A 27,919-nucleotide genomic window follows, 5' to 3' on the forward strand; every position below is an offset into this window, starting at 1 on the left:
CCGCTTCTTAGTTGCTACATTTCGCTAAAATATTTTCCTTTTTTTCAAAACGGCAAGTTAAGATGACCACTGCAACATGGTAAGATCAGTAACAATTTAATACTTTGAAACAGTTATGTGTGGTGTACGAGGAGTCTACTGTTGTTGACTGAGGAATACATTAAACACGAAAGCTGCGTCCAATAACAATAATTAACTTTCGGTTACATGACAAAACACAAGTCGAAGCACTGTCAGTTCATCTCAGTACCCAGTAAAACTTAAACTGGAAAGATCGAAAACATACTTTTGTGGGGAAGGCAAACGAATGACTGCGTTTTATTGGCCGCACACTAAGAATACGCAACAGGCCAACTGAAAACACTGCCTACACTACGTTTGTCCGTCCACTGCTATAATATCCTTGACAGACGTGATTGACTGTGCACGCAAAAACGTCCAAGGAACGGTAGCACGCTTTGTAATGTCACGAAATAGGGGAGAGAGGATCCCAGATTTGATAATCGAGTTGGGGTAACATTCATGAAAACATATGCGTTTTTCGTTGCCACGAGATCTTTTCACGAAATTTCAATCACCACCATATGTTCTGAATGCCAAAACATTATTTCCTAGGGTACTTACACAAGAAGAAACCATAGTAATAATGTAATTCAAGTCTCGCAAGAAAAGATTTAAGTAGTCCCTTTTCCCGCACACTGTTAATGAGTGGGACGGTAGAGAAATAATCCGAACCTTCTGCCAGGCACGTAAGTCCGGATTGCAAAGAAATCCTGTTGATGTAGTCATGTAGATGTAACAACGAAATTATGTTGTAATTACGACATGTGACTTTCACTTGATCTGAACATCGAAGTTGTTTACTGTTTATTTACTTTTTGTTCATTAATTTCAGCCTTATACGAACACCTAGGCGCGTTAAAGTGATATTGAAATAAAGTGTCATGCATGGACCAATAACAATAAGTTCCCACCTACTTGTTATAGTACTGCATTATCTGCCAGCGTATTCAGAAGTGGATATCGCATACGAAGTTCCTAGGGTGTTTGTAATGGATATTGCAGACGACTTCGACAAAGTTTGAATGTAGCTTCGTAAAAGTTCCGTGAGCAAACGATCTGAGTTGCTGGAGAATACAGTTTATCCTCACTAGACAGTATATATTATCATTATACATGAGGTGAGTAGGGTTTCGCCGCGTTGCGGTGGCCGAGCGGTTCCAGGCGCTTCAGTGAAGAACCGCACGGCTGCTTCAGTCGCAGGTTGGAATTCTACCTCGGGCATAGATGTCTGTGATGCCCTTAGGCTAGCTAGGTTTAAGTAGTTCTAGGTCTAGGGGCTGATGACCTAAGCAGTTAGGTCGCATAGTTCTTGAAGCCATTTTTTGACCTTTCGCGTAAATTTTCTTTACATAAACCGTCGTATCTTTTGATTGCGTTGACATAGAAGCTCACTTTTTTACACCAGCAAGGGACCGGTTACAGCAAGAAGTGCGATACATTTCCGCTTATTATGTCCACCCGTTCTGGAGGTAAACGGGTTTTAAGGGTTGGGTAGACCGATAGACGGTCAAGAAAGTGAGACTAGTAGGGTTCCGTTTTTACCGGTTTAGGTGACGAAATCCTAACAACGAAAACACTGAAGATGAGGGCCGCATAAATAACACCCGCTACTCTTTATTCGAAATGTTCTAGTTGCTGTCGATACATAAGCATATTAGTCGTAGCTACGTTTTCGATCCAAATCACGTTTACAGGAATGCAAATAGAATGTATTTGCCTATACACGTGGTAATTCACATCCCAGTATTAATGCCACCGCGTTTTAGAAGTACGAACATTCTCATTGCTAGCTAGCTTAAGAAACACTTCTGCTAATGAACGTTTTCTGGCTGTGGCGAGTCTAGTGGAGAATTCGAAACAATGCAGAATACGTTTGGCAGCTATGTAGCCGTTTATTTCCTGGGGTGGTGCAGAATTATCCTACAAAATTTACTCTCTAATAACAGTAATTTGTTATTTCGATAATCATCCCGAATGATTGTCGCATAAGTGGTGACATAAAGGAAGAAAATTCATGTTTTTGAGTCCAGAAAGCTCTATGCAACAGAAACTGCAGATTTTTATTGCGAAATTGCCGGCTTGTTCATGTCTGGGGTAATAATAGAGGGCTGTTTGCCTAGGTTGTCTGCTAGCATAGTGAAAGGAAGGTCTGGTTTGTTTTCGGTTCTAATCTCTATGGAGGCAGGTAGAATATCAGTAAAGCAATTTTAAGAAATTCTCGCGCACCCAATACGATTTATCGCTACCTTTATTCTGTACTGGCGCTCTGTGGATGTCAATATGACACTCTTGTAGAATTTCATACATGATACTGCCTCCTTTTTCCGCTTCTGTCAATAATGGAATTGACTTAAGTGTGGCACTGAATGATGTTTAAGTGAATTTCGTTATGAATCTTCACGCATTGCTAAATTTGCACACTTTCATGGTAGGTCAGCAATGGTAATCCAGTATGACTGGTCTGAACGTTGACACAGACCGTTTCGCGGGCGAATGCGGATAATATTTTGCTAATTCGTAACGGTCTGGGGTTCTTTGTCTGTTATCTGGATAAGCTGAAATTCATTTTTATTCGTCCGTTTCATACAAATTAGCGTTTCTTCTTTCAGTTCTGTCTTATGTTTACGTGTTGTATTTAACACACTAATCAGCATTAATATAGTCTTAGAAATTATGGAATACATTCTAAAAAAGTTCAGATAGTTTGTCAATTTCACGCCTGCGCATAGTATGTTGGTAGCACTTCGTCGCCTTGCCTGTTATGCTGTGTAGCAGACTTTAAAGCCGTGCGGATCAGCATAACGAAAAGGCGAGGGGTCTCGCTCGTTTTGTCCACGACTGTACATAACTGTAGACATTCCTCTTTGAAGAATAGAAGTTTAACACCTGTTTACAAAGTATTTATTTATTTATGGCTTAAGTAGGCGTTACGTTTAATGTCAGCACCTGATAGTGATACTAGGGAAATGGAAACGTTGACTATGTTCTCTCAGGATCAGTTATTGGCATAAATTACTACATAGAAAATAAATCTGGACACATCCACTTCGTGTGCTGATCTTAAGATGTATTCCTTCGTGGTTTCATCCACGTCCTATATGAGAAACTGCAATAATCTTCTTTATCATACTGTGTACTTGGAGAACATGAAGTGGGTCTCCCTATGTGTGCATGAATCGAACATACTGATAGACGTAAACTATGATAGTGGTAGAAATACGAAGGCAAAAGGGTTGCAGTTCAGCACAACTAGAGACGATTCATTACGCCAGAAAGTCAAGCGCTGGTTAAAGTATCCGACTTGGTTGGCTCATATGGCTCTGAGCACTATGGGACTTAACATCTGAGGTCATCAGTCCCCTAGAACTTAGAACTACTTCAACGTAACTAACCTAAGGACATCACACACATCCATGCCCGAGGCAGGATTCGAACCTGCGACCGTAGCGGTCGCGCGGTTCCAGACTGAAGCGCCTAGAACCCCCCGGCCACACCGGCCGGCCGAATTGGTCTTGATTCAAAAGTAGACCATCCCGAATAAGACAGTGGTGCCTTAACCACTGCGTCACAAGTTAACGCAATGTACACTGTATTAAGCCGTAAATCTGCTGAAACAAACTGCATTCCTAAATTGTGAAAATCATAAGAAAACTGTAGTACGATTCCATTTACTGAACAAACGAGACATCCTCGCTAGTCAGCTAGCGAAACTCGCCCCATGGACTGAAAAATACTGTGCGTAATCGGTGTGAGGTTGCTACTCATGAAACTCCTTTCATATTTAAATTATGATCAGTCGTTATGTTTCCATTACAGTAACGTCATACTGCCTTACCACTATTAATGCAATGTGGAAGTGGAACCTCACAATAAAGGTATTGCCTCAAAAGTTCTGTAGGAGCTGTTTTTATAAATACATCGGAAAAACTTCATAAATCATCGAGGAACAAATTAACGGCACGATCTGTGTGGAACAGGGTAGAACTTCATGCAGCGGAAAATAACGAACAATCAGCGGTTAATAAAGAAAAGTAATGTAAATATTGTTACTTGTGCTATGCAAAAAATAATTTGTACAAATTACGATTTTTTTTTATCCTGACCTTCATTCTGAAGACTGGTTCTATCCCGTACAGGTCTCTGCACCTCTGCTTAACCACCACAACCTACAGTCACCAGAACTGATGTACTGCATCAAACCTGAGTCCTCCTTTACAGTTTTTACCCCTCTGCTTACCACACTTCCCTCTATTGACAAATTGACCTTCCGGCCTCAGGATGTGTTCCATCAAGCGCTAACTTCTTTTAAACAAGTTGTGCCGTCAATTTATTTCCTCTTCACTTTCACTCAGTGTCTCTTCTTGGGTTATTCGATCTAAATATCTACCCTTCGGCATTCTTTTATGGCTCCACTTTTAAAAAGATTGTATTCTCTTAGTGTCTACACCTTTCACTTCGGTACAAGATTACACTCCAGGCAATTACGTTCAGAATAGACACCATAACACTTAAATTTATATTCGATATTAAACAAATCAACACTCGTGCTACCCATCCTGCAATATTGACCAACTGTGTCGGATACGTACCAAATAGGATCATTAGGGGATATTGTGAAGCGTAGCACCTATGACCACAGGTTTGTTGAGCAACTGAACGTCGGGGAGACGACGAGAAGCCTAAACTGGCAAACGCTTGAAGACAGACGCAAACTATCTCGTGAAAACCTGAACACCTACTTATACAGTTCGAAGTACTTGTAATAAGTGAAGAATCTAGAAATATTATAGGAACTATTATGTATCGCTCCCATAGCAACCGTGAGGACAATATTAAACCAATCACAGTACGCACAGAAGCATTTACGAGCTCTAAAAGCAAATGGGACGAGATGCTACCCTAATACATGGTACTTAAGGGCGTACCCTCTTACACGCACTTCACAGTTCTTTGAAACCTATAGACGTACCTGTAGATGTAGAATTATATATTCCGGAACTGTTTACTTTGCTATTGTTAGTCGGCCTTTTATTTATTCTCTATTTCGGCCAGCATCACTTAGATTGCTGCCGAATTATCAAAACTCGTTTGCTAGTTTTAGTGTTCCATTCACTAGCATAATTTCTTCAGAATCACCTGATAAAATTCAAGTACGTACCATTATGCTTGTTTTACTTTTGCTAATGTTTACCTTGTAACCTCTTTTCAAGCCACTATAAATTCCGTTGAACTGATATTCCGAGTACTTTTCTGCCTCCGACAGATAAACAATGACTCTTCCATGCACTTTAAAGTTTTTCTGCAAAGTATAGATGCTAATGTATATATAAAATATCAGTTTCATGTCAAAGAATTCGAGAGAGACGTCTGAGTGGCGTAAATTACTTTCGAACAACGTTCATCTTAGGACTATTTAAACTGAGCGAAGTGGTGAAGTAGTTAAAACATCGGATTGGCATTCAGGAGGACTTGGATTCATTTCCTCGTTCAGCCATCCTGATTTAAACTTTCCGGATTTCCTAAATGGTTCCCTTCAAACGGGCACGACCTATTTCTTTCCCCATTTTTGTCCCCAGTGAGGTCATCATGATAGCTGTGGTAAATTCTAATCTCTTTCCTTCCTTCCGACAACGAGTTCATTCGAGACAGATGTCGAGCTTGGATCGGACAAGAATTTCGAAGGAAATTGTTCTACTTTTCGAATGTATTGAAAATCATGATCAAGTGAGTCGGTTGGAGATTTTTGAAGACGGTCCTCCTTAGTGTGAGTTCAATGTTTCAACTACTTCATCACACTGCTACGTTTCTCTTGTGATGAATGAAAATTCTTGGGAAATAATGACCACTTTTGACATTTTTGAAACAGGAGTTTCTTGTTATTATATTTGTTCAAACTAAATCACAGAAGGTAACGTAGTAGTATTTGTGGTACGTTAGAGTATGACGGACATAAATGTGATCACTACACCAGCCCAATTACTTATTTAGTCTGTTCGTATAAATAATTTAGTGGAATATTTGAGTTTGGTTCCATTTATCCCTCTCATACCCACATACAAGCAATTCAGATGCACGATACACGTTAAGCTACTTTAATTTTCGTCGTGTTTGTGTGCCTTATTGTACAGTACTGTCAACACTGGGTTCGTATAATGGTGTTTTACCTTCTTCCAAAAGCTGATTCACTTATATGTTTACTGTTATTTCACTGTTTGTACGCACAAATGGTGTAGTACATTTACATTTTCTCTCTTCCACCACTTGTTAGCAATGGAAGTCTACTACTCCACAAGTGAAATGGCGGTTACGATAATCTGCTGTGTGCCGGCCGAGGTGGCAGAGCGGTTCTAGGCGCTACGGTCTGGAACCGCGCGACCGCTACGGCCGCAGGTTCGAATCCTGCCTCGGGCATGGATGTGTGTGATGTCCTTAGGTTAGTTAGGTTTAAGTAGTTCAAAGTTCTAGGGACTGATGACCTTAGAAGTTAAGTCTCATAGTGCTCAGGGCCATTTTTTTTTTAATCTGCTGTGGTTTTAGCAAACGGACGTAGTCTGCGCTGCAAAATATCCACAGCGCAGAGTGCCCTCTGATAAGATGTTTGGGAAACTTTTCCAGGGTCTGAGGGACATGTATATCCTAGCACCTCGGAAGACTGACAGTGGAAGGCCCCGCAGTCCGCACACCTGACATGGAGGAGCGTGTGCTACGTTCAGCGGAAGAAACCCCTGGGACCAAAGTGCGAAGGCGTGTCTCACTCTCTTATCTGGGGGTACTTCATGAATAACTGCTGTACTCATACCAACCACAGCCCTCGTTCAGGCCCTAAGGCCACAGGATCATCACGGCAGACGGCGGTTCTGTCAATGGTTGCTGCAGAAGTGTGCCGCAGATCCACTGCACATCCAAGATATTATTTACCGATAAGGTAGTGTTCAAAAGAGACGGTGTTGTGAATTTCCATAACCAGCATGTATGGGTAGATGTAAATCCCCAAGCAGTTCAGGAAAGAGGGCATCAACAGCGATTCTCAATCAACGTATGGGCAGGCAGATTTGGCGACATATTAATAGAGCGATACGTGCTACCACAAAGGTTAACTGGGGCTCGTATCTGGAGTTTCTCAATAACGTATTGGCTACCTTGCTGGAGGCTGTACCATTGCAGAAATGAATACAAATGTGATTCTTGGACGATGGCGCGTCAGAACACTTTCGTCACAATTTGCGCGAACATCTGTCGCAGACACTTCAGGACCGCTGGATTGGTCGGGGCAGCCACAGAGCTTGCCCTGCTCATTCGCCAGACCTCAGATTTTAGATTATGGGGACAATTGAAGGAATTGGTCTTCGCCACGCCAGGGTCTCGTCTTCAATGCGTGCCAGCAGGTACAACAACAACCAGGTGTACTTCAAAGGGTGCGTCATTCCTTACGCCGGAGGGCAGAAGGATGCATTGTCAAGAATGGACGCGATGTTAAACACCTCCTGTAAACGTGTGTTTACCGCAGAAAGTATTGATTTCCTGGCCCATGTTTATTGGACTTATCTCAGAAAGTATGCATTTCCAGACCCATGTTTATCGGACTCATTTTTCTTGTTTCGATGAGTGTTACAACCTCTCAAACTATTATACAGTTTTTTTTAACATTCTGGATGTATAAATGATCTAACGAACAGTGAAAATTGTAGTCTTCTGCTGTTTTCTGATGATGCTGTGGTGTACGTCGAGGTGTCGTCGTTCAGTGACTCTAGGAGGATACAAGATAATTTAGAAAAAATTTCTAGTTGGTGTGATGAATGACAGATATCTGTAAATGCAGAAAAATATAAGTTAATACAGGTGAGAAGGAAAAAAAGTCCCACAATGTTCGAGTACATCATTAGGAGTGTGCTGTTTGACAGAGTCACGCCGATTAAATACCTAGACATAACGTTGCAAAGAGATATGAAATGGAACGAGCGTGTAAGGATTGAAATAGGGAAGGCGAGTGGTCGACTTCGCTTCACTGGGAAAGTTTTAGGGATGTGTGGTTCATCTGTAAAGGTGACCGCATATAGAACGCTAGTGCGATTCATTCTTCAGTGCTACTCGAGTGTCTGGGGTCCCCACCAGGTAGGGATAGGGAAGACATCGAAGCATTTCAGAGGCGGGCCTAGATTTGTTACCGTTAGGTTCGATAAACACGTTTCGGGAACTTAAATGGAAATCTTTAGAGGGAAGACAACGTTATTTTCGAGGGACGCTATTGAAAAAAATTAGGGAATCGGCACCTTAGGGTGAGTGCAGAACGATTGACTGAAGAGCGCCAGCGCAATTTAACGTAAGGACAAGGTAGATAACGTTCAAAATGGTTCAAATGGCTCTGAGCCCTATGGGACTTAACATCTGAGGTCATCTGTCCCCTAGTACAGAACTACCAAAACCTAATCAACCGAAGGACATCACACACATCCATGCCCGATGCAGGATTCGAACCTGCGACCGTAGCGGTCGTGCGGTTCCAGACTGAAGCACCTAGAACCGCTCGGCCACAACGGCCGGCTAGGTAGATAAGGGAAATCAGGATTCATACGGAGTTTTACGGACAGTCGGTTTTCCCTCGCTCTATTTGCGAGTGGCAAGGGGAATGTTAATGGTTTGTAGTAGTGCAACGTACCTTCCGCCATGCATTGTACGGTGGCTGGCAGAGTATTTACGAGGGATATTCGGAAAGTAAGGAACGATAGGACGCGAAATGGAAACCACAGTGAAAATCAAAGCTGTTTTATTTGCAACAGTTAGCTACAACATCCAGCGACTTATCTCCATAGTCGCCGGTCCGACTTAGATGTTTGTCGTGACGTTGTACCAACTTTACTGTACCCTCGTTATAGAAGGCAGCCGCCAGTGCTTTCCGCCAATTCTCTACGCTAGCTTACATCTTGCTGCCTGTGCCAAAATGTTGTCTTCATACCCAGCGGTTTATGTTAGCAGAGATGAAACTCAGAGGGAGAGAATTACGGGTTGCTTTGTGGGTAATCAAACATTTTCCAATTGAAAACTATGCAGGAGCATCTTCATTGCCCCTGCAGAATGTGACTGAGAATTGTCTTGAAGAAGAAAACGCACGATAGTTATTTAATGTTGGCTGCATAGCTTCAGGCGAAATTTCTCACCAGGCCCTGGTACCTCACTGTGGTTTCCATTTCACAACCAATTGTTCCTTGCTTTCCGAATAGCCCTCATATGTAGATGTACATGAATGAAGACAGGAACTTGGAACGAATTTTATCTAATGCATTGACACTGAAAAGTTCGAATTTGCGCCCGTTGTAAACTAGAAATTCGTATGGTTGCCGGTAGGGTGTCTTCCAGATGCAGCTAGCTCGTTCGCCCATTCCTTACCCATGTGGGAGGAATATGGGGAGCACAGCAACCACATTGCGTAGTCGATCAAGAAGAAAACTCTCTAAAGCTTCGTGAGTTACAAGAAGTTCCTTTTTGCCAAGAAGAGGTTTACAGGAATCAAGTACCCGAAAAGTTTGCAGATCTGACTTTTCGCTGAATTGAAGGAACGTGCAGAAAAATCACTTTTTCTACAAGACAGAGTACCAGTGCACTTGCACCTGCATACCTTCATGTTAGACTATTTTTTGACAATGTGCTGCCTCAGTTACGGATCGCCCATAAGGGACGTACGGATCTCGAATTGTACCAGCGATCCCCAAGGTCGCCTGATCTCACGGTGCGTGTGGATTTGTGAAAGACTCCAGCTATGTGTCTCTACATCGAGCTATTTGGGGTGAAATGCGGTCACACGTAGGATGAAGACATGCTCGCAAAGGAATGCGACGGGTTTGATTATATTCTGGATGTTTGTCGTGCATCCAGTGGACAGTATGTTGAAGGACTGTTCAAGGTATATCAATACTTGGCCCGCCTTCTTAGCTGACTGGTGACCGTGGGAAACTGGGTTCAATTCGTGGTACTTCGAACAATGGTTTATTTGGTGGGAGGACTGGATCGGGTTCCACTCACCCTAGTAATGCAAACTATAGAGATACTTCAACGAGAAGTTGCGGCTCAGAGGTCTGCAAAACCGATAACGGCAGGGAGAGATGTGTGCTCAACCCACGCTCCTCCATCCCACTTCCAAATGAAACCAGTGCCTGAAAAGGGAGAAAGGAGGAGCAACGTTTAGCGTCCCGTCGACATCGAGGTCATTAGAGAAGGAGCACATGATCGGACTATGTCAAGGATGAGGAAGGAAATTAGTTGTGCCCTTTCAAAGGAATCATTCTAGCATTTGCCCCGAGCGATTTGGGAAATCACGGCAAACCTAAAGCTGGATGGCCGGACGCGGCTTTAAACCGTCGTCCCCCAGAATATGAGCCCTGTGTGGTAACCACTGCGCCACCTCTCTGTGTCATTGACTGAGGATGACACGGCAATCGGTCGGTCCCGATTGGCGCTTCCGGGCCGGAAAGGCAGAGCAGATAAAAACATCGATCCAAAACTTAATTGTAAAAGTATTCCAAGGCATCTAAAATGCATGCCCTTGTAAAATGGGATGGTACTTTCGAAAGTATTACAGTTTTAGTCCTATGCGTAAATAAAATTTCCTCCATAATTCCTATCTTCATTCATGTAGGAGATATAGCCACGCGAAATTGGATGAATCTGTTTGAAATACTATGTAGATTGTTCACATCGCTCTTTTTCAGGTCGTTCTGAGCACGCTTCTTCAACAGTGATTCGTGTGTGCAGCCAGTGATACAACTGTGATAACCTCGAAATTTGATCACCCCATCAGACGACCAATATCTAGGCACCACGGTTGCAAATCAATTACCGGCCCGGATAGCCATGCGTGTTAAAGCGCCGCTTCCAGGTCGGGGAGATGCGCCGTCCCTGGAACGAATTCGCCCAGCGGATTAACGACGAACGTCTGTGTGCCGGCCACCCTCGTGATGTGTTTATTAGGCCATTTTCCATACCCGAAAAGGTGAATACCAGGCTGGTACCCAAACCCGCCTGAGTTATACGATGTGTAAACTTTTAGGTAACTTTCGCAGGCTTTCACGTGAATAACACTACAACCAGACAGTTGGGGTACACATACTACGTAACGGCGTTGCGACAGCGAAGGTATTCGTTCACCACCCAATTAACCACGCTCCATCCATTCATAACCTGGACGACTCTGCGCAGATACGGGACAAAGGCACAAGAAGAAGAAGAACGAGAAAATATGGTTGCAAACGACTCTACTGTTTCGTTCATTGTGTTATGTGTGGAACTGTGAAAATGCCTGCGTCGACTGTTCAACTTTGTCTGCTGCGGGCCGAGCTGCTGGCATGCATAACATTCCGTCAGCCAGAAACACATCAGATTCCATTAGATATGTGGGCGTCGTCAGTCGCATGTTGAGTGCGTTTAACCTTTTTTTTTATTTCCTGAAGAATCCCGCTTCAGCCCGTACTACGTGTTTTTTTTTTTTTTTTGCATTGCGTTTTCGGCCACCATTTAGATTCTTATAGTGGGCAGTAGTGTGGTATATTTGCATACAGTCTCAACGGCAATTGATTAACAATTAAAATTTAATGTTGTGTAGCATGTAATTTCCTAAATAAGAACAGAACTCAATATAACAAAATAACTATAATGGTACTGATCGGAGTCTGGCAGTCGGAACTTCTGAGCGGCACGGAACGCTCGTGCTTGTGAGTCGTAATAATAGTCGTATATAAAGGCGAATGAGTGCGTGTTTCAACTAATTTAAAGAAGCATCCATCCGCGCCTGATGGCAAAGACCAGAGAAACTGGTTCAACATACACTCCACCGTCCACTGTCCACCGCTGAGCGGGGATCCGAAGTGAATGCAGATATAGCCATCACGGCGGTAAATAACATGTCATTTCTTGCAGCTTCATCTCCATTAACAGAAGGGGCGGGATCGGCGCGGCACAGCGCACCGGATACATAAACAGCACGCGTACAAATTACGCGTTGCATAATGATCACGATTTAAATTGAAATGTGGTCTGGCCGGCCACGCCACCGAGAACGTTTTCGAATACCGGTCGCTCCCGTTATTACAGCTGGTGGACTACAATACAGTTGCTACAAAACCGGACGTAGGCAAACAGGCGGTGCTAGCTAGCCGGATTTTAAAGAGACGTCGCGCAGACAATAGCTCGCCGCCGAACCTAGCAGGCCGCGCCAAATGAAATCGTACACGACGAGGGACGCAGGGCGCCGGCCCGCCACCGCACTCCTGTCATATTATTAAATAAGATTATCCTAAAATGCCAGCTACGGTATAAATAAAACAGGAGGAGAACAGGTTAGTCATAGAGCGGAAACAGGTTTGCGTTTTTGTGGTCGGAGCAGCCGCCGCCGGCCGGCCCGCACCTGCCTGGCTGCCTCGGGCAGCGGCGCGCGGCTGCAGCGCTCCGCACATCCACCTCGCCGTCATCTGCAAGAACCACCAACGGTGCATACGAGAAATGCCTCTGTGAAACACCTAAGCGCGCGCTCACAAAAACTCGCCATCACCGGAATGAAAGCACCTCGGAATAACAGGACTTCAGATGCTGCGTCTTCAGATCTTAAGTACGTGGCACACCGTTCGTGACCTACATCAACCATCTTCCTGACACATTAAAGGCTTCATCAAGAAAATTAGTATCTACTGCTAATACGAGCATTCTGATCACTCATATCACTCATCCTATTTTGGTCATTCGAAGCACCATCAAGATAACTGAAGAATAAGCTTATACTTGTAATTAATATACACAAAGGTATATAAACTCTAGTAGACGTAGCAATGTCCTGGCAGTCCACGTGGAAGCGATACTGGGTAACTGCTTTGATCTTCATCTTCTGGTCCGTATACTAAGATTCGTAAGCAGTAGCTCTGTAGCTCTGGATGGTGCGTGGTATTTAGCTGGTCGTTTGAACTTAAAAATTAAACCTGATACATAAAACAAGTCTTTGCGGCAATATATGACCACAAACACTCTTTTAGCACATGTTTAGCACTGTTTATTCGACAGACATGCAAGGCTATGAAAAGTATGATCATTACAGAAAACAGCGTGAGAAATACTATACAATTTTAGTAAAAAATGTTACACGTGCGTCATTTATATAGCGTTCAGTTGTGGGAGATGCGAAACTATTTAGCAACGCTCTTTTATATTTTAAACGATACATCGAAAAAGGCCACCATTCTTCTAACTACCATTAGTGCCATGAATTCACTGGGCAACTTTAACTAGAATAAACATAGAACGAAATATATTTTAATCTGTTTTCTGTCTTTTTTACGACTGTTAATGCCTTTCCTCTGGGTTACTTGAGAGTCATTACAATATTGGTAATTTCGGATGACTCTGTTAATCGTTTTGTGACACTAGCGTCATAGGAATCGTCATCCTGGAGCTTGCTCTACATTAGGATTTTCTTTCCAGAGCTTCCTGACAGATCTTACTTCTCTTCAAAGCCGCTTATTTCGGTTTGTTAAAACTGAGTTTACAGTCGTGGAGCAGCAGAAATAATGGCATTTTATGTACGCCACATTCTGTTCCTGATTTCTGCAAGGTTTTTTTTTTTGTTTTTGTTTTTTACTTCATCTGAATGGAAAGTATCTTGGTTATATCTCATCTTGTTCTGGATGTGACTCAAATGAGTATCTTAGGGTTAGAGAACTGTAAGTAGGACTGAACGTTTTGCATAAGCTGTTTTATAAACTGGGCAGCATCTTAAACTATTTACGTAACTTGTACTTCTATTTTGACAGTGTGGAAGGCACTACCTATTTCTCTACATAGCTCTAATGCCACTACGCAGCTGACACAATCTAAAGTTCTGAAATTGTTTGTTCACTTCGCCATATGAATAACGCTAGTCAGACTGTGACATTTAACACTTTCATAACCAGACTTACGTAGCTTTAAGTTTAAAACATACCTTCAACATCTGTCTGACTAGAAAATGTTTCTGAGCACGGTGGCACAGTGGTACAGTCATAAAACTCGCAACCAGCAAAAGTGGATTGAAAATTCCCCTCTGAACATCCAAATTTAGGTTTTCCCTTGTTTCCATAAATCGATTAAGGCGAAATTACGAATATCTCATTTGAAAATGACATAGCCAATTTAATTTTACAACCTTACATTACACGTGTTTGTGCTCTATCCATAATGACGTCGTTGTCGATGGGACGATGAAACCCATATCTTCCTTCTCTCTTATAGTGAATGTCATGTATTAATCTGTGGAACAATACTGAAAGTCAGCACCACTGTTATATGACCCAAGAGAGCTTTCGTAAGCAGCTTTCTCTGTAGGAATTACTGATTTATGGCCCAATTTGCCTATGATATCTTCAACATCCACTTACTGCAGTGTGTATCTAAAACTTTTATTCACTTCTTTTCCAGCCTCTCCAGCACGCATCAAGCAAAAATATTGTCACCAAAATTCTCACACGTGGAGTAGTGATCATAGGTCTCATAGTTGCCAAAATCTTCATCTTCATAGTACACGCCTTTGCCGTCGTCGCTGCCGCCGCAAGGACACGATAATATGACGAACTTAATTTGTGCCTAATAATAGAGATAAGTTTCAGATTAACTGTGGTATATATAATCATTGTATCAGCTTAACGCAGTTTCCACGTCCTACTCAAGAGTAGTTTCACACATAATTGGAAAAAAGTTTTAGCTTATCACAGTTTGGATTTCAGAAGCGTTGCTCGACTGAAAATACTATCTACACGTTCACTCATCAAATATTAAAAGCCTTAAATAATAAAATATCTCCCGTTGATATTTTTTGTCATCTTTGCAAGGCGTTAGATTGTGTAGGTTATGTTACTCTCTTAAGAAAACTCCAGTTTTACGGAGCTGATGGCATTACACGCAGCTAGTTCGAATCATACTTAACAAACAGAATGCAAATGATCTTGCTCCATGATTCAAACAATGGCGGAAGAGCAGAAAATTTTAGTGACTGGGGATAAATCGAAAAGGGTCCACTCCCATTCCTTATATATGTGAGTGTGCTTCCACATAACATTCAACAAGCAGATTTGGTACTTTTTGCAGACGGTACTAATGATATAATAAACTTATTTAGAGAAGAAACAACAGAAGAGATGGTAAATGATATTTTCCAAAGAATTATGAAGTGATTCTCAGAAAACAGACTCACGCCAAATATAAAAAAAACCGCTATATTCAATTCTGTGCAACGAACAGAGTCAACTAACGATTGACGTAACACATAAGCGGGAATCAGCAAGTAGAGGAGAATATTCCAGATTTTTTGGGTGAATATACTGATGAAAACTTTACCTGGAAGAAGCATATTACAGAGTTTACTAAACAATTAATTTCATCTAATTTTGCTCTTCGTATAATTGCTAATCTTGGAAACAAATGAATCAGCTTCCTAAAACATTTTGCATATTTTCTCTCAATTATGTTCTATGGATTAATGTTTTGGGGTAACTCATCACCTAGAGAGAAAGTATTTATTACAAAAAGACGAGAGGCAAGAATAATATGTGGTGTTCACCCGCGGACGTCATGAAGGTGCCTCTTCAAGTAGATAGACTTTTAACTGCGCCGTCACAATACATATATTCGCTAATGAATTTTGTCATAAATAATCCATCATTATTTGAGAAGTAGAGTAATGTCCACACCCACAACAATAGAGGGGAAAAATAAGCTTTATTAGCCATTGCTAAAGCTGTCTGTGGCTCAGAAAGAAGATCAGTATACAGCAATGAAAATACTTGATCATTTGCCCAACAACATAAAATATCTGACAGGTAATAAAGCAAGTGTTTTATCCTTAAAAACTGATAGCAAGAATAAAACCGTAAGTGTAACTGCAAGAGTAGGACTAATATAATAAAAATAATAACGTGTTGTTTATTAATGTTTACACTAATCACGTACACGTATCCTGTAAACTGACTCGTCCCACATCATTTTGATAAAAGAAACGTTCAGTGATCTATGGAACAAGTAACTAACTAAGTATCTAACCACATAGAGCCCAATGCCTGAGTCTTCGTCTAGATTTCAGAATTCAGTACCTTATTCTGATGCTACAATGTTCAACAAACTGCCAGCAGATTTAAAAATTCAGTTAAATATGTAGAATTTTTTTCCACGCTGCACCAAGAGAACAGAAACCCTCAGAACAAAATTCAAACTATATGGTCAATTGTGAAAGAGATAGCAGGATAGACTGTGAGTGATCAACGATTACACCTCTCTTGTGTGAGAATGAAACTGTTATTGATCCACCAGAGTTATGCAAAATATCTGATAATCACTTCTTGTTAAGGGTCGGCAAGTTAAATAAAGATTTTATTGCTACAAGTAAATACGTAGATCTCTTGAAAAATGTTGCTCCTAGACAACTATATCACATGAAGCTACAGAAAACAATGGAAGGTGATAGTGAATTAATTATTATATCATTAAAGAGAAAAGACTCCCAGCGGTATGATGAAATTTCAAGAAAGATTATGAAGATCAGTGCACCATACATTAGGTCTGCACTCAGTCGCCTGTGCAGTGTGTCTTTCAGGTGTGGTCAGTTCCCTGGCAGATTAAAATACTCTTTACTGAAGTCACTTTACGAACAGTCTGAAGAAGATTACCGGTCAAATTATTTTCTACTAATGTTTTCAAAAGTTTGTGATACAACAATGCATATGGGAATAGTGGCATATATCACTGCACACAGTTTGCTGCCAAACATTCAGTTTAGCTTCAGGAAGGAAGTATCCTCAAAAATCCTATTTATTCTTTCGTGTGTGCATCACTATCAGGCCTAAACGACAGGGTCAGGAGTATAGGTATTTTCTTTCATTTAACAAAAGCATTTGATTGTGGGGACTATACTGCACGTTTCTGTAAGTTGTAGCAATATGGAATTATAGAAAAAGCTGAACAATGGTTCACTTCATATCTGGAATGTAAGAAACAGAAGGTTGTCCTCCATTGTCAACAGAGAGGGATGAAGTTTGAATTTGACTGGGTCGTGTAAAGGGTGGGTGCCACTGGGTTCTCCTCTGGATAGGTTGTCTTTCTTGATGTATATCAACGATTTGCCACTAGACAATACAGATAAGCAAACTGCTCTCTTTGCAGATGATACAAGTGTTATTGTGAAAGTCGTGGTACATAGTGTAAGAGATGTAGCTAATAGGGTAGTTAGTAACATCACCATGTAGCTCTCAGGGAACAGATTAACCCTTAACCGTAACAAAACGAAGTTCTTACAATTTCTGGCACGGAACTCTTGTAAAAGCGAAAATTTACTGTACGAAGATCGTCCTACATTCGATGAAGTCGACTGGTTTCAGTTCTTAGGATTGAGGGTGGATGGAAGGCTGTCTTGGAATCTTCCAGAAAGCTGAAACAGTCGGCAAAATTTATTAATGTTATTTTGTTTTAGGGGAACTCGATATCAAGATAACCAACTCACATAACACAATATTTCATTTTCGCACGTGTGTAGTGAAAATAAATTAAAAGTGAAATGATTACAGGTTTCATAAAGGAGATGAATACGACAACGGAAACTTCTGTATTACAAAAGCAAGAAATATGTGATGAAAAGACAGTCTCTCATGATGATCACTTTCGTTGCAAAAATCTCTGTATAAAAGGGGTTTTCTCTGTCAGTCACCGGTTTGGGATCATCAAGAGGAGGACTAAACCGAAGACGACGCCAAACCACGCGCACTAATTGGACTCGATAAAAAATGACAGAGATAAAATCGTGGCATCATCGTATGTTATACAGTATGTCGGTCACAGACAAGGTTCTAGAAGAAAAAGTTCTTCCCTTCAAACCAACCGAAAAAAGGCTTTCGTTAATTCGTATTTTATTTTTTACGAACAACATTTCAATTTGTGCAGACTAACTATTCTATTGACAATAAATGCGAATTCATTCTGCAGAGCTGGTAGGTGGTTGTGTAAGAAACACAAGAAAGAAATCTGCTCTTGCCTATATGTAAGTGAAGAGTGACGACTGCTGACGAATATTCAGGAATATGTGACATACATGGCTTCTGTTGCGTACCTCATGCTTGTCATTCTCCACCTAACTGAACGATCGTCAAAAACTGTGAGCAAGTAGTTTAACTTGGATAGAATGGCGACGGATAATTGGGAAATAAAGTTAAAAAATCTGATTTTTGAAGCTTGAATCAATTTCTTAAAAATATATTTCGAAAAATAAACCTCTCTCGTCAACGCTGCATGTCGCTTGTATAAAATCATTTTCAATGTGTGCTAAAGAACATAGAGGCTTAGTTATTTGTCTTTTTATGATACTGAAACTTTGAAAATTATTGAATTATTGCACTACTTGGCGATATGGTGGCAATGTTATATATTTGAGCAAATTCACTATGTAACGCCAATTGTACAGGTAATATTAGTATAATGTCGTTAACTGTATTATTCGCTGACTGAAACAAACCTATGCTTAATTTCATGTTGCAAATGGTAATGCATCAAACAAAATCTGTACGCCGAAACTCGCCAACCATGTCTTCCTGACGAAACGCTGGCATTTTCGATAAGAGTAAAGTAGTCATTAATCGGGTTCTCCGGCGGAACAGTTCGTTCCTACACGCTATAATTTCATCAATCGGTGATGATTGACAATTGCCCTGCTTTGTTACGTTGACTTAAAAATTCTTTCTTGGGTTCATATTTGAAACGAAAAACTTTGTGTGAGAAGGTACAGTAACTAAATTAGTATAACCTTCTGCATACAAGAGGATAATGCTGAGATCTTATATTTAATTAACATGTATTGGTTACTGGGATTGCAATAGTGATTTTATTGTAGTTTCTGGTTTAACTTTAGACGAGAGTACAGGACCCACTCACCTAACGGACGCTGAAACTCAACTAGCATTCCCCGCTCCTATTTACATTTTATAGTCCACTGAATTTCAGTATCGGCGAGTGCCTCAGTAAGGGAAATTCTTCATGTATGTGAAAAACGAAAAAGTTGTAGAGTAGTTCGAATTCCGCTGAGAAATATAGGTCTTGCCTTAACCGGTTGCATAAACTGGTTTAACAGGTCAGGGACAGGTAAGAACGTACTACCTCGACTAGGATTAACTTCAGAAGAGCTCTGAAAAATTCAAATAACTGTTTAAGCTGCTGACTATTTCACTCTATGTCGCAGAATACGTTGCAGCAATAACAGTTAGCTCATCGCTCACCTGTTCCTCAACATTAATCTATATTAGACGTAACAGTCTAGCGCGCCACTCTGAATCATGCAGTAATTACTAGTCCTTGAAGTATCGATAGTGTGAGACCTCGCCGATTCCAAGAAATCAGCGCCCTGAAGACGCAAATACACTGACGGAAAACAAATGACAACACCAAGGAGGAGTTTTGCGACATAAACGAATGTCAGTAGGCGTGTTTCAAAATCTGTGATAGTAGCGCTACCATGAGGATGCAAAAGGTCGTGAGCGTTAGTTACTTTTGAGACCGGACGTGGTGACATGATGTTAGTCAAGAACGCCTTTAAGACAACGATGACACCATTATCAACACCTCACTGAGTGTGTCAGAGTTAGGTGGCGCAGTGGGTAGCACACTGGACTCTCATTCCGGAGGACGACAGTTCAAACCCGCGTCCGGCCATCCTGATTTTGGATTTCCGTGATTTCCGTAAATCGGGCCCGACACATGCCTTTTTTTCTTTTTTTTCTTTTCACTGAGCTTCAACAAGGTCTTGTAATAGGGCGACGAGAAGCTGGATGTTTCTTCTGCAATACAGCAGAAATGCCTTTTTTTTCTTTTCACTGAGCTTGAACAACGTCTTGTATTAGGGCTACGAGAAGCTGGATGTTTCTTCTGCGATACAGCAGAAACACTTGGCACGAATATAGCCACTGTAAATGACTGCTGGCGGCGGTGGTCATGAGAATGTACGTTCACAAGAAGACCGGATTCCGGACGGCCACGTGGCTCTACCGAGAGTGTTCGATGTATGGCACTGGCGCATCGTAATACATCTGCAGCAGCAATTTGAGCAGCAGCTGGCATCACAGTAACACATTGAACTGCTACAAATCAGTTACTTCAAGGACAGCTCCGAGCCAGACACACTGTATGGGGAATTCCAATGACCCCAATCGCCCGACACTTACGAGTTCGGTGGTTTCAAGCGAGAGCTCACTTTAGGGCAGGGTGGAGATCTGTTGAGTTTTCTGATGAAAGTTTGTTCTGCTTCGGTGCCAATGATAATCATGTGCTGGTTAGAAGAAGGACCTGCGAACAACCTGTCTGCGTGCTAGACATACTGCACCTAAACCTGGAGCGATGGTCCGGAGTGCGATTTCGTATTGTGGCAGGAGCACTCTCAAGGTTATCCCATGCACCGTGACTTGAAGACTCTACGTCAGGCTGATGATTCGCCCTCTTGTACTGGCATTTATAAACAGCATTCCACAGAGTGTTTTCCAACAGAATAACGCTGGCCCACACACCACTGTTGAAACCCAACATACTCTACAGAGTGTCGACACGTTGCCTTCGCCTGCTCGATCACCAGATCTGTCTCCAGTCAAGAACATATGGGAACTCATTGGAAGGCAACTCCCGCATCATCCACAAAAAGCATTAACCGTCCCTCTATTCACCGACCAATTGCAAATGAGTTTTTGAGGTGGAGCTCCATACCATCGTCCGGCACTTGTACAACACAACTGTATGCTCTACGTGAATATTAGTGATCACCATCTGCATCCCTTCATGCTTGAAGTCTTCCCCGACGGTGATGATATCTCCTAGCACGTTAACTGTCCATGTCACACGTCAGACTCACACAACAGTGGTTTGAGGTTCATTACATTAAACTGAGGTTGATGTTCTAGCCACCAAACTTGCCTTATTTGAACCCTAAGGAACACAACTGCGACGCAGTGCGGCGCCATCTCTGCGCCTACAAGCCATCTGGTGTTACATCCCACTAGAAACCTACAACGGCTTGTCGAATCCATAGCAGACAGAATCGTTGCTGTATTGTTTACCAAAGGTAGATCAACATGCCATTAACAAGTGGCCATTATGTTTTGGTTCGTCACTGAATACAGAGTGTATCAGACTCAAATTTGGGGATGATTTCCTCACAACGAAAGAAGTAAGACTACATAAACAAATATCCAAAAACCCTTAGTTTTTTAACTACTAATAGAAGAAAGTTCTTAGATGTTTTCAATTTGTGTTAAAAATTTTCTTCGCTTGCTCGTGCACATACACGCATACATCGGATTATGGACTGTCACATACTTTCAAACATCCTCGGACAGTGTCGAATGGTGTGCAGACCTTCATTGCACTATAACAAACATCCTCTCATAATGTTGATTATGAAAGTATGTTATTCCATCTTTTCCAACGGTTGCCTTATCTGTTAACGAGTTTTGAACTGCAAACAACGGGCCGGCCGGGGTGGCCGAGCGGTTCTAGGCGCTACAGTCTGGAACCACGCGATCGCTACGGTCGCAGGTTCGAATCCTGCCTCGGACATGGATGCGTGTGATGTCCTTAGGTTAGTTAGGTTTAAGTAGTTCTAAGTTCTAGGGGACTGATGACCTCAGAAGTTAAGTCCCATAGTGCTCAGAGCCATTTGAACCATTTTTTGCAAACAACTGTCTAAAAGTTTGTGGAGACAAAACTTGTCAATAGTTCTTCTCTGGTCGGTGATCGGTAGTCGAAAGACTGCACACGTGGAAGATGGTTCAAATGGCTCTGAGCACTATGGGACTCAACTGCTGTGGTCATCAGTCCCCTAGAACTTAAAACTACTTAAACCTAACTAACCTAAGGACATCACACACATCCATGCCCGAGGCAGGATTCGAACCTGCGACCGTACCAGTCGTGGAAGATGAAATGCTTACATGGTCTGTCCTTCCAGTGCTCGCCATTCGATACAGTGAGACAAATCTGCCACGGTGGCGTGACGTATGCTAATGCCGAGATCTTCAACAATCAGCAGAATGCGTTCTTCCTTACCAGGCGTTTGCGCAAATGTCGGTCTACATCACTACCAGATTTTTAGCGCTACGTGTCCTGTCTCATCAACGCAACGATGAACAACTGCATAGTTGAAACTTCCTGGCGGATTAAAACTGTGTGCCGGAGCGAGACTCGAACTCGGGACCTTTGCCTTTCGCAGATAAGTGTTCTATCAACTTCGCAGAACAGCTTCTGTTAAGTTTGGAAGGCAGGAAATGAGGTACTGCCAGAATTGAAGCTGTGAGGACGGGTCGTGAGTCGTGTTGGAGTAGCTCAATTGGTAGAGCACTTTGGCCGAGCGGTTCTAGGCGCTGCAGTCTGGAACCGCGCGATCGCTGCGGTCGCAGGTTCGAATCCTGCCTCGGGCATGGATGCGTGTGATGTCCTTAGGTTAGTTAGGTTTAAGTAGTTCTACGTTCTAGGGGACTGATGACCTCAGAACTTAAGTCCCATATTGCTCAGAGCCATTTGATTTGGTACAGCACTTGCCCGCGGAAGACAAAGGTCCCGTGTTCTAGTCTCAAATTTAATTATGGCGCTAAATGGTTGGACGTCCACGACTCTTCCCAGAATGTGGGGTTCGGAAGCTTGTCTGATCTGTAAAGTACGATAAACGGTGACCTGTGGCAGCTCTGCCGAACGAGCACAATGTTGGTGCACGCGCGAGTGTTTTGGAGCACACCGTTCATCGTACATAGTTGAACACGGAGCTCCGCAGCAGGCCATCCCTACGTGTTCGCATATTAACCCCAACTACATCGTCAGTTACTATTCAGTGGGTACGGGACCATCGGGATTCGACCGTCAATCAATGGAAATGTTTCGGCTTTCGTGCGAATCACATTTTTGCTACGCTAGGTCGATGGTCGCCTCCAAAAACGCCGTCATCGTGGTGAACGGCGGCTCGAAACGTGCAGCGGGCCACGGACGCAGACTGTTTGGAACGGTATCATCCTGGGTGAGATATTCTCCTGCGCTTGCGTGGGACATGTGGTAGTGATCAAAGACACGCTGACAACTGCGAACCATCTGCATTCCTTCAGGCTTACTGTCTTCCTTATCATCTTTCAGCAGTATAATTTTCCGTGTCTCGGAGCCAGAACCTTCTACAGTGGTTTGAGGAGCATTATAGGGAATTCATTTTGATGTCTCGGCGACCAAATTCGCCTGATGTAAATCCTATGGAATCCATTTGGTCGCTATTGGGAGTCATCACCGCGTACAGAAATCATCAGCCCGTTATTTACGCGAATTACATGACCTGTGCGTAGACATCTAATGCCATATACCTCCCAAACCGGGAACTACTTTCGTAGTATGTGGATAAGTTGAGAATTTGAGTCTGACGGGAGGCTTGCTATGGTAGCCCGTGCAGTTGCGTTAACCACTGTGTCCGGACGGCTTAGTGGTCAGGGCATCTACCTAGTAAGCAGTAGACGCGGGTTCCACTCCTGGTCCGGCACAAATTTTCAACTTTCCTCATTGATTTAAATTAATGCCCACTCGCAGCCAATGTCTGTAATTCCAGTGCGTCGCAAAGGTTGATTTTCGGACATACATTTGTCTAGAATTCTTTATTTTAGAGGAAGGATTTTGCCAGAAAACTTTGTAAAGCATATTTGACACACCGCAACTTATGATTTCTTGGAATATTAGTGTGTGATATGTGCAGCGTAAGCTGGGAACGATATCTCATACCTAAAGACATCTTGCACGTTCTGATCGTGAGGTAACACACCGGCTACATTTTACAAACTCGGATATCATGGTCACTTGCCACCGTTCTACTTGATCATACAAGATAGTTATAATTAAGCTTTTGCTACTTGAGTGAGCCCCCATGAAAAACGAGTGACTGTATAACAATGAAAATTTGTTGAAAGGTTTGTAAGGGCATGGAAAGAGAAATAACTAATAAATCATTGAAAGAAACACATTTTAATTTCCATACGAAAGGGCAACATTAGTTTTCTTCATACCATGTTTACGTTCCAGGTTACAGACGTTGTTCATTGTTACGACCATCAGCATCCATAAGAGCCTGGAACCCCACTAGAGATTGCTCTACTGCTGCAGGAAACATCTGAGGTAGTATGTGGACCATTGAAGAATGTTCAGCTGTCCTGGCACAGCTCATGCACTGCTTGAATATCCACATTACGGCCAGCATTCCTAGCCATGGCAACAGTAACTTTTTCAGTAATTTTTGGCGTAATTGGCCTTTGGTCTCTCCTAGAAGAAACAATTCCCAAGTCACCAATTAGTTCGAACTTCTGCATAATTTACTTCAACCCTGGTGCGGAAATAGGACCTCTCCGTATTCCATCAATGCGTCGATTCTAACGAAGGGCAACAGGACTGTTGCTGTTATTTTAACAAAACAGCTTTACGAGTAAGGTGCTGCTCGACTTGTACAGACCAATGTTGACTGTCTGCAACTGCACACTAGTACGGCGCTTAACGAAAAGTTATTACACTAATACAACTAAGAACGTAAATCGTGCAGCGCAGTCTAAACATAATTCCAATAAAGTTGACTACCCATACTGTCAATAGTTTTCCGTCCACACTGGCTCAAGTAGAGGAAGTTTAATTATAACCACACTGTACTTAATAATATTTTTGTGTATGGATGTTAACTAAAGCGAAGACTAGAGAATGAACTTAAGCAAATGAACACTACTGTCAAATATTTTTTTAGAAGTTAAAGTTTCGATTATCAGTCAGTTGTACGATTTCTTTCTCATGACCACTATCATAGTTATAACCCCTAGTAATGCCTAGTTTATAAGAAAACTAGTTCCAGGGCCCGGCGTTGCCATGGATGCTTAATATGAGCCACACAAAATGACTGACACTTTGCCTTGTTGATATTCATACCGAATGCAAGCCGCATGGGAACTCGCAATCGCTTTAAATCGAAGGCATATTTGAATCTGGGGGGTCAACGGAGTGCGGGGAATGAATACTTCTTTACCTGCGACATTCATAAAAATCAGGTTCTTGGTTTTCGGTTCTGAGTTTTGCAAATATACATTAATTACAAACCCAAAAGTTTTGTCATGACAGTTATATCATACATTATGTTTTGATTCCTTTTTAAATTACAGATTAAAATAATATATCTGTAATGCATAATGTACCTAAACTCTAAGATACATACTAATTTCATTTCAGTACGCTTAACTTACTGTAAGAAATATTTTGACTCTAAAAATATGTGCACATGCCTTATTAATAAATATTTAATATATTTATTAATATTCTGTAGAAGTGAACACATATTTTTAGTCAGCAGGGGTAAAAAAATCTTACTTACTTAACGAAACATACCGATTTAACAGTTTCTACATTACATGCTGCGAAACCTTCCTTTCACGGACACATGATGAAAATGTATTTACAGTCAGCAAGGGTAGAATTTTACCCAGATCGCATAGAACTGTAAAATAAAACTCTTATCCTAAAGCTTGATGGCATACACCGTTCTTCGTTTGTCCATCTGGAATGTAAACAAACGAAATTGCGGCGTGCCGACTCCTGAGCAAGCCACGTATAACTGACCATGAGAAGAACATGACGTGAGCAATTTAATGCCTGTCACTCAAAGTGATTGGCCCTGATGGTCATAGAAAATGTAATTCAGATCGGAAAGTGCAATAGATTGAAGTCGAAGGGCATATTTAAATCACTAGGCATCGACGGAATGCGAGGACTGAATACGTCTTCACCTGCGCTATAACCTGTTACGTTCGCCAATATGTTCTTTACGGGCAGCTTTGTTCCGCTAAATAGCGAAGGTGGGTCGATGTTGCGTAATAAGGGATCCATTTTATTTTAAGTGAGTCTATATGGCGGTAATCCTGGAGACTCAATAGCATTTAAACATTCTGTCGGGTAATGCACAGCTTGCTGTGTATCCATTACTGAATCAATGGACGTAAAACTGCCAGAGTTGCCGAGAAGCATTTCCTAGATAGGTTATTAACGCATTTCACACAGTGATTTTGTGGTACTAAAATGGACCTTATCTCACAGTTCGGGAAATCTCTGGTTCTGTTCGATCTTTTGTTCGGCCCGCGATCTGGTGACATTTGTTGGCATTATATCCACGACCTGCTTTAGCGTTTGTAGGGCACTGGATTCTAAAACACGGACTAAAATATCTTCTAGTGTATATGTCTACGTAACAACGGCAACAAATCAGTAAATCAGAGTTGGCAACCATATTATGACAGTTTCTCTAGCTTACGTTTGTCCCGCGGTCTAGAGATAGGAACTACAATCAGAATACCACGATATATTTCGTTTTTAGGCATTACATTTTTAATTAATTTTCCTCATTGTTTCATATGAATGCAGAAATTTGAAGCAAATCGGCCAAGAACTTTGAAGTAAATCAGTCAAGTACATTGCGAGAAGTCTGATAACAACGTTTATCCGTTATACAGGGTAGTCAAGAGCAAAGGTACGTGTTTTGACAGGTGTTAGCATTAGTGATTCTGAACAAAAAACTTGATGCGGACATATGCCCTATTTCGAATAGTTTCCGAGATAGAGCACTTTTAATGTATATTTCTGTCTATTTTATGTATTATTCATTGACATTGTTTACGACATACCATAGTAGTATAGAGAAAGTTGAGACGAGCATTTTGATACAGTCGGAAAACTACCTCAAACTGGCCTACAAAAAGTACTTAAGCTACAGCGCACTCGTGTCGCGCTATGTTTCCAGTATTCTCGCGAACTCTTCGCACAAACTGTTAGTCCGAAAAAAGAAATAGGACCTTTTCTTGTTGCAAATTTAATTTGCATTAATTGCGTACTGAGACACGTTTTCGTTGGAGTGTGCGGTTTTCGAGTTATTAAAGAAAAACGTACGAAAGTGATATTTAACGTATTCTATCTCGGAAACCATTCGCAATAGGGCATATATACATATGAAGTTTTTTGTTCAGAATCACTAACACTATCGCGTCTCAAAGCATGTACCTTTCCTCCTGACTCACCCTGAATATTTTACAAATTTTTATATGTTGTGTATATTAAAAAAATATATAGCCTATGTCCACTCAAATGTTCCTTAGGGGATCGTACAGAAATATGAAATAAATCGACCAAGAACTTTTACAGATTCTTGGTAACGACATTTATCCTTTATATATTACATAGATATACACTGACGAAAAAAGTAATCGGAATACCAAGAAGGAGTTGTGCGATATAAACGAAAGTTGGCGGCGTGTTTCTACATCTCAAAGATTATGTTTATTCAGATTTCCCTCCAGTCACACAAAAGTGGTGCTAGTAGAGCTACTATGTGGATGAAAATCAGGTTTCCTATATAAACACGCTGTAACGGTCGCGAGCAATAGTTACCTCTGGGATCTGACGTGGTGAGTTGATGTTAATTCAAGAATGCCTTTAAGGCGACAAAGACGCCATTATCAATACCTCACTGAGTTTTGAAGTTGTAATAGGGCTACGAGAAGATGAATGATCTTTCCACGATATTGCAGGAAGACTTGGCAGGAATGTAACCTCTGTATATAATTGCTGGTAGCGGTGGTCACGAGAGTGTACAGTCTCAAGAAAACCAGGCGGCGGAAGGCCACGAGCCACTACCGAGGGTGAAGATCATCGCGTTTGGAGTATGGCTCTGTAGTGTCGTTCTGCATCTGCAGCAGCAGACGTTGGCACCGCAGTGACACAAAGAACTGTTACCAATAGGTTACTTCAAGAACAGCTCCCAGCCAGACGCCCTGTAACGTGCAGT

The 27,919-nt window shown here is 41.8% G+C and overlaps 1 protein-coding gene across 2 annotated transcripts in view; it reads right to left on the minus strand.

The window, feature by feature from the left end:
• The window catches only part of LOC126249708 (protein Wnt-16-like), an 879,813-nt gene that overhangs the window by 559,831 nt on the left and 292,063 nt on the right, over nucleotides 1-27,919 (minus strand). The gene's annotated exons all lie outside the window — the stretch shown is intronic.

The sequence above is a fragment of the Schistocerca nitens genome, chromosome 3 (genome assembly GCF_023898315.1).
Source record: "Schistocerca nitens isolate TAMUIC-IGC-003100 chromosome 3, iqSchNite1.1, whole genome shotgun sequence".
Taxonomy (NCBI): domain Eukaryota; kingdom Metazoa; phylum Arthropoda; class Insecta; order Orthoptera; family Acrididae; genus Schistocerca; species Schistocerca nitens.